This window comes from Rhinolophus hipposideros (assembly GCF_964194185.1).
Source record: "Rhinolophus hipposideros genome assembly, chromosome: 12".
NCBI lineage: Eukaryota > Metazoa > Chordata > Mammalia > Chiroptera > Rhinolophidae > Rhinolophus > Rhinolophus hipposideros.
The window spans coordinates 14,120,499-14,132,714 of NC_138058.1; positions in this window are offsets into that span (position 1 = coordinate 14,120,499).

A 12,216-nucleotide genomic window follows, 5' to 3' on the forward strand; every position below is an offset into this window, starting at 1 on the left:
ACGCAGTAGAGCTGATGGTTCGGCTAGGTGGTATTTTCGGGGAAACACGCTAGTAGCACCAGCTCCCACTCTTCCTGCCTTAACCACAGACTGAATCTACCTGGTGCCCTAGGGGAAAAAAAATTTTTTTTTAATTGTACTCAGAATAGCATTCCACACCACCAACTCATTTGTTTTGTTTTTAAACACAGCTTTTTGAGTGTCCAGTTTGTATTCACCCAGCAATTTAGGTAGTTGTACCCTCACTTTCCCTGTGCTCATTCTCCCCATGTCGGCTATCAAAGGTGCCTTCCTGAGCACTTAGCACTGTACATCTCACATGGCCGTAGGCCCCCTGTCTTGCTTATTTCCATGTATCTCAGAACTGGAGAGAAGGGGCTATGACTCCTATTTGTTCCCAAATAGTACTAGTCATGCCTGCCCCTGCAACTCTCCCTGACACCCAACCCCGTAACTGGCTATGGGAATAACTAAAAAATCATAAAGCTTTTAAAACTTTGAAGAACTGGGGCCATTTTTCTTGTCCAATCCTAGTTACAGATGCTCTTCAAATGTTAATATGTAGGGGCCGGCCCTGTGGCTCAGGCAGTTAGAGCTCCATGCTCTTAACTCCGAAGCCTGCTGGTTCGATTCCCACGTGGGCCAGTGGGTTCTCAACCATGAGGTTGTCAGTTCAACTCCTCGAGTCCTGCAAGGGATGGTGGGCAGCACCCTCTGCAGCTAAGATTGAACACGGGACCTTGAGCTGAGCTACCGCTGAGCTCCCGGATGGCTCAGTTGGTTGGAGTGCTGTGCCCCCTGCAACTAGTAACGGCAACTGGACCTGGAGCTGAGCTGTGCCTGCCACAACTAAGACTGAAAGGACAATAACTTGAAGCTGAATGGCACCCTCCACAACTAAGATCGAAAGAACAACAACTTGACTTGGAAAAAAAGTCCTGGAAGTACACACTGTTCCCCAATAAAGTTCTGTCCCCCCCCAATAAAAAATCTTTTTTTTAAAAAAAGTTAATATGTATTACCAATAACAAAGACTCTTAAGTGAAATAAACTTGGGAAGTGTTTGCAGGTTTCTTTACAACTTTTCAGAGCCTTTCATACACTTTCTCCAAATTTGTTTGACCAAGATGGTTTTTTTTCCTTGAGATGCCAGAATTAACATTCCCCAGCTACTGAGCCATTTCAGAAATGGAAGTCTGAACCACAGTAGGGATATACCTTTTTAAGCTAAGTTCTCTTCTACACAATTTGTTTTTAAAATGTATTCATAGAGTGATGTCAGCAAAGTGGTAGATGGCTCCAAACAACTATCCTTCCAAAGAAACATTGAAAAGGAACCCAAAATTGTCAAAACCCACTGTCAGAACTCTGGAAAATAAAAAGCTTTTAACAACCAAGTCAATGCTGTGTTAAGAAAAAAGAACCTTAGGAAGCTCCGTGGCATTTTCACTTGCTCTTTCCCTGTTTCTGAGCTTGATGGCAGCAGTCTTGTAAAACAGCAACCCACATTACCACTTTATAACCTCGCTGCCTAGTTCCAGGGGAACACAGCAGACCTTAGTCACAAATTACCATGTTTATGTGCACTAACCTGTCCAGGAGCTATTCCGAATAACTTAACACAAGATGCTCATCTTTGGTTTGCCTATCTTGGAACTTGCTCAGGGTAGAAAAGCATCAGGCATTACTTGAAAACATGTTAAGGAAATTTAAAATGTGCAACCACCTGGGGCAAAAGACATACTATAGACTGCTTAAAGCCTGGGAGGAAAAGCCAGGGAGAGGGTTTTTTTTTGTTTTTGTTTTTTGTGGAGATTTGGGGGCATACAAAAGTATATGTATACTGGGGAATTTAGAAAGCCACATGCATGCCCAGGACAGGAAATATGTTCAGAAAAGCCCTGAGAAGTCTCTAAACACGGTGGCACGGCTGGTCTACAGGCTTTGTGCAAACAGGAAGTGAAGGCTGAGGTAGAATCATAAATGGTCTGGCTAAGTGTTAAAAGAGTGCCCCAACACAGAGTCAATCCATAAAGATGGAGTCAGGTGGTATTTGTTTTTTAAGGTCCTGGTATTCAAGGAAGTCTCTCAAAACCCTGGCTGAACACAGGCTTTTAACAGTTAAGAACAGCAAACTCTGGGGAAGGCGGAGAATCTGAGTTCCAGAATTCTGGAATATTCAAATACCCAGTTGTCAACAAGAAAAATCAAAAAGCATACAAAGAAACTAGAAAGTATGGTTCATTCAAAGGAAAAAATATATACAGAAACAATGCCTGAGGAAGCCCAGACATGCACTTCCTAAGCAAAACCTTTAAACCAACTGTCTTAAATAGGTTCAAGAGGTAAAGAAAAACAGGAAAACAATGTATGGACAATATGAGAATATCAATTAATAGAATTTTTAAAAAGAACCACGGAAATTCTGGAGCTGAAAGGTACAAGAACTGAAATGAAAAAAAAATACATGATAGGAGCTCAACAGCAGATTTGAGTAGGCAGAAGAATCCGTGAAATTGAAGGTAGAATAACTGAAATGATCCAGTCTGAGGAGCAGAAAGAAAAATGAAAAGTGAACATAGACTAAGGAACTCATGGGAGGCTGTCAAGTTCACCAACATATGCATTATGGGAGTTCCGGGAGACTAGAGAGAGAAAGGAGCAGAAAGAGTATTTGAAGAAACAATGGCTGAAAACCTCCCATATCTGAAAGATATAAATCTACACATCAAAGAAACTCAACAAATTCCAAGCAGGATAAAAATCAAAGGGATCCACATTGAGACAAGTATAGTCAAATTGTTGAACATTAGAGACAGAGAATCTTGAAAGCAGCAGAAGAGAAGCAACCTGTAATGTACAGGGAAACCTTACTAAGATTAATCACTAATTTCTCAACAGAAACCATGGAAGCTAGAGGCAGTATGATGACATATTTAAGGTGCTGGAAGAAAAACTGTCGATGAATTCTATATCTAGCAAACCTACCCTTAAAGAATGAAGAAGAAATTAAGATATTCCCTGATAAACAAAAACTAAGGGGGTTCATTACTAGTAGACATACCTTACCAAAAAAAAGAAAAGAAAAGAAAAAGTTAAAGGGAGTCCTTCAGCCTGAAATGAAAGGACACTAGACAGTAACTTAAAGCCATATGAGAAAAATAAGGAACACCAGTAAAGGTAACTACATTGGTAAAAAATAAAAGCCAGTATTGTACTTTTGGATTGTAACTCCTTTTTTCCAATATCGAGTTAAAGGCAAATACATACAAAAATAATTATAAATCTATTATAAATATATTTTAATGGGTGCACAATGCATAGAAATGTAGGCTCTGACAATAGCACAGTAAATGAGAGAGATGTTTAGGAGAGGAGTTTTTGTATACTGTTGAAATGAAATTGGTATTATGAAAACTAGATTGTTATAAGTTTAAGATGTGAATTATTACTAAGGTAATAACTAAGAATTTAAAACAAAAGGAAAAAAAGGAAGCAAAATGGTACAGTACAGAATTTTAAATATGAAAAAAGGCAGAAATGAAGGAATTGAACAAAAACATATACAGATAACAAATAGCTAAGCAAGAAAACCAAGTCCTTCTCTGTGTAATTAAATATCAATGGATGAAACTCTCCAATTAAAAGGCAGAGATTGGTAGAACAGATTAAAAAAATAGCTATATGCTGACTCAATTTAGATACAAAGACACAAAAGATTGAAAGTAACAAAATGGAAAAAGATATTCCATGGGAATAGTAATCAAAAGAGAGCCAGGATATCTATATCATTGTCAGACAAAATAGATTTGAAATTAAAAATATTACAACATACAAAGGAGATTAAATATTAATTAAAGAGTCAATCCATCAAGAGGATATAACAATATATGCACCTAACAACAGAGCCCCACAATATATACATCAAAGATGGTCAGAATTGAAGAGAGAAATAGACAGTTCTATGATAATGAAACTTTCAATAATTAACAGAATAGCTAAGCATACAATTAAGAAAGAGAGGACTTGAACAATACTATACACTAATTAGACCTAACACACATTTACAGAATACTACACCCAACACCAACAGAATACACATTGTTCTCTGCGGTAAACTATATGCAAGACCACAAATCAAGTTTCAAGAAATTTTAAAAGATTGAAATCATACTAAATATCTTCAAAAAGAAATGAAAGTAAAAATTAGTAACAGAGGGAAACTGGCAAATTCATAAATGTGTGGAAATTTAAAAATAAAATCTTAAACAATCAAAGGGTCAAGGAAAAAAATCAGAATGGAAATTAGAAAATATCTTGAGATGAATGAAAATGAAAAGACAACATGCCAAAACATAGGAATGCAGGAAACAAAAGTGCTCATGGGGAGATTTACAGCTGTAAATGCCTATAGCAAAGAAAAGACATCAGATTAATAATCTAAGTGAACACCTTAAAGAACTAAAGAAAGAAGAGCAAGCTAAATCCAAAGCTAGGAAAAGCAAGAAAATAAAGATTAGAGTGAAATAAATAAAATTGGAAACAGAAAAATAGAGAAAATAAAAAAGATGGTTTTATGAAAAGGTTAATAAAACTGATCTTTAGCTAGATTGACTAAAAGGGGGAGAAGAGCAAGAAGGACAGCGAGATGACTCCAATTACTAAAATCAGAGGGGACATTACTACCAATTTAAACAAATTTCAAGGATTTTAAGAGAATAATATGAACAACTATATGTCAACAACTTGGATAACATAGATGAAATGGGAAAATCCCTAAAAACACACAAACTACCAAAACTGAAGAGCTGAAAATCTGAATATACCTGTATCAAGAAATAAGAAAATTAGTAATAAAATAAACTCCCAACAACGAAAACCCCAGGACCAGATGACTTCACTGGTGAGCTCTACTAAAAGTAGAATTAGCACCAATATTTCTCAACTCCCCCCAACACTCCAAAGAAATAAATAGGAGGGAACACTACCCATCTCATTTTATAAGGCCAGCAATACCTCAATACCAAAGCCAGACAAAAATACTACAAGAAAAGGAGGCTACAAATATCCCCTCAGGGTATAGCTACAAAAATTCTCAACAAAATACCAGAAAACTAAATCCAGTGGTATATTAAAAGGATTATATTATACACCAGGATCCAGTGAAATTTATCCCAGGAATGCAAAGATGCTTGAACATATGAAAATCAATCAAAGTAATACACCATACTAATAGAACAAGGAGAAAATTGCAAGGTCATCTCAGTTGATGTAGAAAAGGCGTTTGATAAAATCCAACACCATTTCAGGATAGAAAACACTCAATAAACTAAGAATAGAAAGGAATGTCCTCAACATGATACAGGACATACATGAAAAACACACTGCTAACATACTCAATAGTGAAAAACTGAAAGCTTTTCCCCTTACGATCATAAACAAGACAAGGATGCCTGCTTTCACTATTTTTATTCAAGATGGAACTGAAAATTGTAGCCAGAGCAATTAGGTAAGGTAAAGAAATGAAAGGCACCCAGATTGAAAAGGAAGATGTAAAATTATCCCGCTCACAGATGACATGATCTTCTTACATGTAGAAAATTCTGAAAGATCACACACATACAGAGGGGGGGGGAGAGAGAGAGAGAGAGACTCTTGAAATTGATAAACAATTCAGCAATGTTGCAGGATACAAAATTATGCAAAAACTAGTTGAAAAAAAGTCAATTGTTGGGGCCGGCCCGGTGGCTCAGGCAGTTGGAGCTCCATGCTCCTGACTCAGAAGGCTGCCGGTTCAATTCCCACGTGGGCCAGTGGGCTCTCAACCACAAGGTTGCCGGTTCAACTCCTCAAGTCCCGCAGGGGATGGTGGGCTCTGCCCCCTGCAGCTGGGATTGAACGCGGCACCTTGAGCTGAGCTGCCGCTGAGCTCCCAGATGGCTCAGTCGGTTGGAAAGCGTCCTCTCAACCACAAGGTTGCCGGGAGGGGATGGTGGGCTGCGCCCCCTGCAACTGGCGGTGGCGGCTGGACCTGGAGCTGGGCTGTGCCCTCCACGGCTGGGACTGAGAGGACAACAACTTGAGGATGGGTGGCACCCTCCACAACAAGGATTGACAGTCAACAACTTGACTTGTAAAAAAAGGGTCCTGGAAAGTACGCACTGTTCCCCAATAAAGTTCTGTTCCCTTTCCCCACTAAAATCTTTAAAAAAAAAAAAAAAGTCAATTGCATTTCTATAGCAATGAACAATCCTCCCTGCCCCCCAAATTAAGAAAACAATTCCACTTTCAATAGTTTCAAACAATAAAATACTTCAGAATAAATTTAACCAAGAAGGCACAAGTCTTGAATACTGAAAACTATAAAATACTTTTGAAAGAAATTAAAGAAGACACTGATAGGTAATCATTTTGCACTATACAAATCGATCAAATTCAACATGCTGTACATCTTAAACATATACAATGTTATATTTTAATTATATCTTAGTAAAACTGGCGGAAAGAAGACACAGATAAATGGAAAGATATGTTTATAGATTGCAAGACTTAATATTGGTAAGATGACAATCCTACTCATAGCAATATATATAGTTTCAGTGTAATCTATATCAAAATCCAGATTTTTTTTTTCTCCAGAAAGAAAAACCCATCCCAAAGTTCATATGAAATTTAAAGGAACCCTGAATATCCAAAACAATCTTGAAAAAGAAGAATAAAGTTAGAGGGCTTGGTTCTTGATTTCAAAAGTTACTAAAAATTACAGGAATCAAAACAATGCAATACTGTCGTAAGGATAGATACATAGAATAGTGGAATAGATGAAGAGACTAGAAGTAAACCCTAACATCTATGGTCAATTTTTTTCTGACTAGGGTGCCAAGACCATTCAATAGGGAAAATAAAAATCTCTTCAGCAAATGGTGCTGGACAACTGGATATCCATATTCAAAAGAATGAAGTTTGACTCTTACATTACACCATATACAAAAATTAATTTAGAATGGATCAAACCTACATTTAGGAGTTAAACTATAAACCTCTTAGAAGAAAACATAACAGCAAATCTCATGACCTTGGATTTGGCAATGGTTTCTTAAATATAACAACAAAAGCACAGTCAAAAAGAAAAATTGAAAAACTAGACCATTAAAATTAAGAATTAAAAAAATTTTTTTGCATCAAAGGACACTGTCAAGAGGATGAAAAAAATAACCCATAAAATGGAGGGACATAGTTGTTAATGGTTTAATATCCAGAATATATAAATAACTCATAACTGAAAAAGATAAATAACACAGTAAAAAACAATGGGCAATGAACTTGAATAAACATTTCTCCAAAGAAGATATTCAAATTGCCACTATGCACAAGAAAAGATGCTCAACATCATTAGGAAAATGCAAATCAAGTCATGATAACAATTTACACGTACTAGGATAGTTACATTTTTAAAAATGGAAAATAACACATGTCGGCAATGACATGGAGAAATTGCAACCACCATGCATTGCTGGTAGAAATGTAAAATGGTACTGTAACTGTGGAAAACACTTGTGATACCTCAAAAGGTTAAATATAGAATTACCACGTGATCGAGAAATTCAACTCCCAAGGTATATTCTGAAAGGGCTTGAGAACAGGGATTCAAACAGATATTTGTACATTGGTATTCATAGCAGCATTATTCACAAGAGTCAAAAGGTGGAAACACCCTATCATCAGATGGATTAATGAAACATGGTATATACATACTCATATAATAGAATATTATTCAACCACAAAAGAATAAAGTTCTGATCTGTATTACAATATGGATAAACCTTAAAAGCATTATGCTAAATGAAGTAAGCCAAACACAAAAGGGTGAATATTGTATGGCTACACTCATATGAAATATGTAGAATTCACAAAGTCATAGACAGAAATAGATAAGAGGCCACAAAGGGGCTGAGGGTAAGGGAGAAAAAGAAGTTATTGTTTAATGAGTACAGAGTTTCTGTTTGGGGTGATGAAAAATTATGGAAATAGAGGTAATGGCTACACAGACTTGTGAATGCCATTTAATTGTACTCATTTTATGGTACACATATATTACCACAATAAAAATAGTAAAAGTCTATGTTGACTTCTACTAAATGAATTTTGCATGTATGAAATGATCACATGGACTTTTGCCTTCTTCTGTTAATGTGAGTTAATGTGTAAATATTCTGATTTTAAACTGTCTCTGTATTCTGTAATCATGTTTTGGTCATAACATACCATTTTTTATACACTGCTGGATTTGAACTTGCCAATATTTTATATAGGATTTTTGCAAGTATGTTTATAAATAGTATTGGCCTGTAATTTTCTTGTCCTGTCCTTGTCTGATTTTGATATCAACTATAGTAGCCATACAAAATCCATTCAGTAGTTTTTTCTCTGTTTTCTAACTTCTTGGCTATTTTGCATAAAAAAAGGATTGTCTGTTTTCTAAGTTTGGTATAACTCATTTGTAAAATTGTCTGTGGGTGGTGCTCTTTTAGGACAAGGATGGTGCAGATTTTTTTTTTAACAATTCATATAATAATAATATCCAGTTCTGGTCAAGATGGCAGAGTAGGTAAACACTGTGCTTACCTTCTGTCACGACCACATCAAAATTACAACTAAACTACAAAACAACCATCATTGAGAATCGCCTGAAGTCTAGCTGAACTGAAGCCCTGCAACTAAGGACATACAGAAGCTACCTCAAGACTGGTAGGAGGGGCAGGGACATGGAACAGGCTGGTCCCACACTCATGTGTGACCATTAAAAATCAGAAGAGATATCTCAGCTGCAGAGATACTCTGCCCTGAAGGAGCAAGGTGTCTCAGCACCACACAAGGCTCCCCAGCCTGGGGTTCCAGTGTCAGGGAGAGAAGACTCCATGATTTCTGGATGGAAAACCAGTGGAGATTGTGGCAGAGTGAGATGAAGGGTGGCTGGAATCGCAGGCACTCCTCTTATGCCCGCGCATGGACATACTGACAGAATCACTGGCTCTGAGCTTCAGTGCCAGGGCAGAAGCTGGAGAGGTGACAGGGACCTACAGGGCAGTGGGGGGGGGGGCGGGGTAGGGAGAGACTGAATCTGGCTTCAGGAGGGGCAGCTTTCTCCCGGATGGAGGAGCTGGAGGAAGCCATTGTTTCTTTGTTGAGCCCTCCCCTGTCCTGCATGCAAATGCAGCTGGCCACCATATCTGAATCTCCATCAAACTGGCTGACACCATTCGTTTGCTCCATCCTGGTGATTCTGAGTCCATGCCCCACCCAATTTTCGAGTATACCCAAGCTGCTTCCAAGTGTCTTTTTTCTTAAAAACCACCTGGATTAGCTCATGCTTCAGACTGTCCTAGGGTCTCTCAAAGGTTCACAGAACCCAGACAAGCAGCATCTGGCTTTGGCATGTCCCATACCTCTGGCTGAGCAGTCCTAAGCCCAATACTAGCAGCAGCCAGCCTTGGTTTGATGCTTGGCCTCTCAAGGCACTTCCAAGCCCAGCACAAGCGGTGGCCATCTGCGGATTGCTTTCTGGCTCCTGCTGGGTGGCCCTGGATGGGGCACAGGCTGTGTCTGAACTTGACCTGCAGCAGGTACCCTACCAGGTGGCCCTGGATTGGCATGCGCAGTGGCCAACTTTGAAACCAGTTAGAGCATCACTCAGCCACCTCCAAGGATGACAACCCAAGGCATAGATGGGGCAGGCACCAGAGCTCTGCTCAGGCAGATCCTGCTCTGTAGGGTCAGCCACTGCACCAAATCTCCTCTACTGTAGTCACGGCCAGTCCTCACTACCAATGAGCCCGAGGGTCGATTCCTCTCACTGACATGCAAACAACAACTAAGGCTCAACTATGACAGGAGGGCACACAGAACCTACACAAAAGACACCTGGAGTGTACAGCTCAGGTGCCCAGGATGATTGTGCCTCTGAACCCCATAGCACACCTACTACATAAGGCCACTCTACTAAGACCGGGCAACATAGCAGCCCTACCTAATACACAGAAACAAACATGGGAGGTTGCCAAAGTGAGGAAAAAAAGAAACATATCCCAATAAAAGAACAGAACAAAGCTCCAGAAAAAAACCTAAACAAAATGGAGAGAAGCAAACTACCAGATGCAGAGTTCCAAACATGGTAATAAGGACGTTTTATGATCTCAGGGAGAACTTCAACAAAGAATAGGAATAGGAAACATAAAATAAGAATAGAATAAGAATAGAATAGGAAACATAAAAATGGAGATAGAAAACATGGAAAAGAACCACTCAGAAATAAAGAATACAATTGTGGGGACAGAGCCCCAGAAAGCAGTTTCCAGGCTCTCAGCCTCATGTGGATAGGTGCTGGCTCAGATAGTGGATGGCCGTCAGCTGTGGCTGGTTGGCCATCAGCTGTAGCCATTAAGCCATTGGTTACTGATATAACTGCCGCGGCTATGGAGGGGAGCCGAGGAGAGTGAAGGAGAGTGAAGGAGGAGAGTGAAGGAGGAGAGTGAAGGAGGAGAGTGAAGGAGGAGAGTGAAGGAGAGTAAGGAGAGTCGAGGAGAGTTGGTCGGTTGACAGCAAAGCGAACAGCAGGTCGCACGTCGCGTAAACCCAGCCTCCAGTGAGACCATAGTGGTATGACTTCCCTACCTATGGCTCCGTGGGTGTTCCTTTTTGGCCTCACCATGTCCTGCGTTCTTATGTGGGGAGCGGGAGCAGAGACCCTGCAGGTCGCCCCGCCAGACACCCCACACGACAACAATAACAAATGAAGAATACATTACTTCATTTGTATCAATAAGGAATCAACAGTAGATTAGATGAAAAGGATCGAATCAGTGATTTGGAAGACAAGGTAGCAGAAAACACCCAAATAGAACAGCAAAGAGAAAAAAATAATCCAAAACAATGAGGATAGTTTAAGGGGCCACTGGGACAACATTAAAGTACCAACATTCACATCATAGGGGTACCAGAAAGAGACAGAACAAGGAATTTAAAACATATTTGAAGAAATAATGACAGAAAACTTCCCTAACCTGGTGAAGGAAATGGATATAAAAGTCCAGGAAACCCAGGAAGTAGCTGAGAATCATAAGATACCTTGGCCATAGAGGTTCTCCCGGGAGGAGCAAGGGACCCCAGCCCCCCACAACAGGCTCCCCAGCCTGGAGTACTGGTGCTGGGAAGAGGAGGCCCAACAACATCTGGCTGTGAAAAACAGTGGGGATTACAACCATTTGGGTGGAATCGAAGGCTGCGGGAAACCCAGACTTCCTCTTAAACATCGCAAGCACAGACTCGCTTGCTCGCAGGCACTCACCTTGGGCTCCAGCGGAGGGACAGTGACTTGGGGGGCCTTGGGGATATACATGGGGCAGACTGAGGAGTGTGGCATCAGTGGGAAGACTGGAGGACAGTCGGCATTTTCCCGTGAGGGATCCTCTTCCTGTGCAGCCAGCAGACGGGCGCCATCTTTACTATGTTGAGCACGCCCCCACAGGCCAAAGCTGAATCTGATTGGCCTGGTGAACTCTGCCGCAGCTTCACCCTGTTGAATCAGCTGGGATTCTGCCCCACCCAACTCTTATATTTCCGGAGGCACTTTCTCCTCAAGGAACTATCCCCTCCCACATTGCACTTTCTAGGAAAACTATTGAAGTCCACGGGCCCCAGGCAGGTGCCAACTTTCCTTGGTGTACTCTTTTGCTGAGTCACTTCAGGCTCAGCACCGGCACCAACCAGAATTTACATTAACCTGGTGACCACAATTCTTCCCACTCTAGTGACTCCCTGAGACCCTGCCTCACTTAATTTGCATACCACAGGAGGCTTTATCAATGGCTAAACCTTAAGGGAGCTGGCAGGTGGCAGCAGGCCTCTGGGCTTTATGTGGAGTTACCCCAGGCCTGTTATTGGTGGCAGCCACCCTTGATTCACAGCATGGAGTTCATCACCACCAAACCAGTATTACAAAGAATCTTAGGACTTTTATCAGATGAAAAAAGATAAAACATATGAATAATATAATGGCAACAACTACCTATCAATCAACAATTACTTTAAGTGTAAATGGATTAAATGCTCCAATCAAAAGATAAGATGGCTGAATGGATAAGAAGACAAGACCCTTTCATGTACTGCCTACAAGAGACTCACTTCAGATCAAAAGACATACAGAGACTGAAAATAAAG